Source organism: Triticum dicoccoides, chromosome 6A, assembly GCF_002162155.2.
Source record: "Triticum dicoccoides isolate Atlit2015 ecotype Zavitan chromosome 6A, WEW_v2.0, whole genome shotgun sequence".
Classification (NCBI taxonomy): Eukaryota; Viridiplantae; Streptophyta; class Magnoliopsida; order Poales; family Poaceae; genus Triticum; species Triticum dicoccoides.
In genome coordinates this window covers 113,597,437-113,602,077 of record NC_041390.1, presented here as the reverse complement: position 1 = coordinate 113,602,077, position 4,641 = coordinate 113,597,437, and positions in this window count along the sequence as shown.

Sequence of the window (4,641 nt, the reverse complement as noted above, 5' to 3'; positions counted from 1 at the left end):
ACACCGATATGACGGAAACTAGGGCGGCAAGAGTGGAACAAAACACCAGGCATAAGGCCGAGCCTTCCACCCTTTACCAAGTATATAGATGCATTAATTAAATAAGGTATATTGTGATATCCCAACAAGTAAACATGTTCCAACCAGGAACAACATCTCCATGTTCCAACAAGGAACAAACTTCAATCTTCACCTACAACTAACAACGCTATAAGAGGGGCTGAGCAAAGCGGTAACATAGCCAAGCAACGGTTTGCTAGGACAAGGTGGGTTAGAGGCTTGGTTCAACAATATAGGAGGCATGAAAATCAAGTGGTAGGTATCGCAGCATAGGCATAGCAAAAGAGCGAGCATCTAGCAAGCAAAGATAGAAGTGATTTCGAAGGTATGGTCATCTTGCCTGAAATCCCGCAAGGAAGAAGAACGAGTCCATGAAGAAGACAAACAGACGTAGTCGAACGGGTCCTCACAATCACGACGTTATCGGACCCAACCCGAAGAAGCAACATCGAAAAGAAGCACACAACATAGTAAACAACCACGACATAAGCATGGCATGATGCACAATCAAGTATGATGCATGTCCGGTTTAATGAAGCATGGCATGGCAAAATGCACAAGCAATTCTACAAATTAAGTGGAGCTCAATATGCAACTCCGTTGCATATTGACGAAACACCACGTTCAAGTTATTTAGTTCGATCTCGTTTATGTACCCAACAATATTAAATGTTGTTAAACATGGCAAGAGGGTGAAGCAAATGAAAACTCCCTATCTAGTCAAGGTTAAATGAGGCCGGAAACAACGGACAACAATTCCGGTAAATCCCCATATGCATATTTTAGGTTTGGTTCTGTTCTGCCCTAAACATAATTTTAGAGTTAATAAACATGCAAAGTAAGGTCACCATGATAATCTAGGCATTTTTCCACCCCATTTACATATAAAGTTTATTAAAATCCGAGTTACGGTTATTTAGTTATGAATTAAAACATTTTAACACGGCATAGGAGCAAAATAATACAAACATCATTTTAAACATTTTAACATGGAAAGAAATTGGCATATTATTAATCTACACATAATTTTAAGCATGTTTCATATATAAATTATTTTGAACCGATGCACGGTTTGAGGGTTATATATGCATGAACATGAGGGCTTTTTCTGTAAAACTGCAGTCTCTAGAATAATAGACAAATTCGCAGACAGGGAAAAAAACACGACACGGGCCGTATCTAGCTGGCCCAACCATGCACAGGAGGGGCTGGGGGGGTCTCACAGCGGGTCTTGGGCCGGACGGTGGTGAGGTAGGCCGGATTTGGGCTTGGAGGCTGCTGGGCCGCAGCTGGAGAGGAGGCCGGCCCAAGCGAGTAGTGAGGCCGCTCGGTCAAAACGGAGGGAGTCAATGCGGGCTTCGCTAGCTCGTCTTCGGCGCAGAGGAACCAGGGGCGCGGCGACTTGGAGTCGAACCGGCGGACGGGCGTCGTGGACGGGGCGACCTGGCGCTGGCAGGGCACGGTCGACGCGAGAAGGCGCGCTCGATGCGTTCATCTCCAAGCCAGACGAGCGGGACGCAGCGCAACACCTGCAGTGTCTGGACTTGGGGCTCAAGCAGTGGCGACGTCGCGAGCAGGGGAGGTGGATGTCGAGGAAGAAGCTCTCCGGGTCCTTGTGGAAGCAAGCGTAGGCGAGGAAGACGGCGGTCGGCGCAGTGGTGCTCCTAGCCGAAGAAGTCAGACGGAGATGGGTGGATCAACCCGAGCTCAAGCTCAAGCTCGGCTCGGTCATGGCGTCCTGTGAGCGGGAGAGATGTGAGACAAAGATAAAGAAAAGGAAAAAGGAGCTAAAGGAAAAAAGGAAGAAGGAAGAGGAGCAAGGGGCGGTCTGGTCCTGCGGCACGGTCATGGACGGCGAGGTTCTGATGGCCGGCGAGGGTTGGTGGCAAGGTGCTCGTAGGCGCCGAGGAGTGCACTGGTTCGGGAGCGAGCTCTTCTCGCTCGGGCTCCGATCCAGACCGAGCGGGAAGGCAGGGGAGGCCCTCATGGCTGATGGATGGATGTGTTTGCAGATCTGGAGGTGAGCTCTAGCGATTGGCTTGTTGGTGATCCCGAGAGAAAGGGAGAGGGTGGCAGCAACGTATGGACAAGGGAGGATTTGGATCGAGGAGGAGGTGGCTGGTTCGATGGATCTAGGAGGATCCCGAGGAAGGAGGGAGTTTGTCGGCTGGCGGCGGAGAGGGGATGGTTGGATTGGTCTAGGGTTTGCTCCGGATATATATATCGAGTGGATTTGGGTAGGGTCGTTTGAAACCCTCCGACCGTAATCGGACGGCCCGGAATAAATAGGTAGGGAGCCTAAAAAAAGAAAATGGAGACGTTTTGTAGATGTTCGGGGATGATCCGGACACAATGGTGGCGACAGTCCGGGTCGGGTTCGGGACAACTTCAGACGCGCGCGCGAGGAGGGCCGCAGGCTGACGAGAGAGGTTAGGTTGGACCTGGCGGTAGGTAGTGAGCTGTGTAGACGGTCTCGAGCTGAGAGAAGAGAAGAGCGGGAGGCCCGGCGACTGTTTTCCGGAGACCGAAAACGTCCGACGTTAGACCGGCTATACTGCCGCTATAGTTAATCGTTGGGGCGTCAAACGAACTCCGGTTGCGATGAAACTTGGCAGGCGGTCTTCCTACACTATAACAAGACCGCACGCCAACTTTCAACCCATTCTGAGAACATTTCCCGGTCACTTATAAAATAATATACCAGACATGCCGCGGGCGCGTGCAAGTGTGTCTGGGCTCAGAACGGACAACGGGCGGACTGGGGGAACCCGGACGAATGCAAGTTTTAAAACATGATGATGCAATGCACATGATGACATGAGAAGATGCAACACGCAAGCAAATTACATGGCAACAACGGCGAATAACTGGAAGACACCTGGCACATCGGTCTCGGGACGTCACTCTAATATGCACAATGCTAACACTTTGAAGTCAAATTTGGATTTATATTGTGTCGCTTTGGGGCAAATGGCTTAGGATGTGTTTGGTTGCAAAGTATTCTCAATGTATTTCAAGTATAGTACAGTTTATTTAAAAACTATGGTTTTAAATACTTTCGGGTGTTTGGCTCTAATACAAATTGTAGTATTATAAACTATAATATCCACGAAACTATAGGGCCTAGTTTGGCAGCACCATGTTTTTTTGGAACGAAGGCTCAAGTAGAGCTCGGCTTTGAATTAACAAAGCCATCAACCGGTCAGGATTACACAAGGCCACCAAGCATGAACTACCGAAAGATACATGGGAGCTGCCTGAGCAGCTTACAACACAACGCACACTACTGCACACCAAGAAAATACACAAGAAAGTCCTGCAAGTAATGTCGAAGCCCGCTGCACCCCGCGACCAAAGACAGGAAAACAAAGAAGCATCGAGGTTCGGTAAGTAGCATGGAGGCACTGGGGGTCGCCTGACCATGGAGCATCGGACAAAACGAGCACTTGTCTTCCAACGCCAAAGAGGAACCCTATCCTCTCGCCTAGGCTCGAAGGCGCCGCACCATCGGATCGTTGGGAGCTCACCCGAGAGCTAGAGCAGGCGCCGGCCGACGCACCAGAGCAAGTAAACTATCGGTCCTCGCCACACCAAAGATACACCACATCCGCTGCACTGCCACCTTCCTTGGACACCGAGAAACAGAAGGAAAGCTGCCGGGGGGATCGTCGAAGAAGCAATGCAGAGCACCAGGGAAGCAAGTTGGAAGCACCAGGTGCCGCTCCAGTGTCCGCGCAAGGGAAGAGGCTTCTGCGGTGCGCGTCGTGGGGCTGTCAACGGGAAGAGGAACCCTATCCCCCTCCAACCCGGCTCAGGAGCAGAGCCACCATGACACACCACGACCTTGCCGCCACAGAGCATTACTCTGTCAAGGCATACACCTGCAGGAACACACACCCTACACAAAAAAATCACCCCTTGGGCTCGCCGCCGACGAGCGATTGCCAACCTCACAACCACTCTCCCGAAGAACCAGAGAGCCCCAGGCGGCGTCTCCAAGGAGAGAACGACACGCATGGCGCCTCCGCCCAACCCGGGACGGGTTTTGGGCTTTCACCCGGGATCTGGGACGGGGGTGGAAAGAAACAGGTCCTCGGCGGCGCCTCCAGGGAGGAAAACCACGCGCGTACGCGCCGTCGCCGCCGTGGCCGGAGCACCGGCCAAGGGATTACCCCAGACGCAGTCCTATACCACTATCACCCCGCCAGCACCGGATCTGATAGCCAAAGCCACAGACACCGCCAGAGGGGGGAGTGGAGTAGAGGAGGAGAGAAGCACGACCTTCAGATCTGGAGTGGAAGAAGCCCACATCACGACCACCTCCTACCGGCTCCTCGCTGCCCAAGCAGCCGAGGAGGCCGTTCGCCGCATCCCGCGCCCCCCACCTGCCGCGAAGGTGGCGCCGCCTCGCCGTCCGGGGCCGCCGCCCCGGCGTCCAGGGTCCTTTGCCAAGGGACGAAGCGACGGGGAGCCTCGCCGCCACCTTCATCGGCAGCCTCCTAGGCTGGCGTACCTCTGGCGGCGGCAAGGGGAGGGGGGCTGGAGGGGGTGGCGGCGCCGGGGGAAACCCTAGTCGCCCCC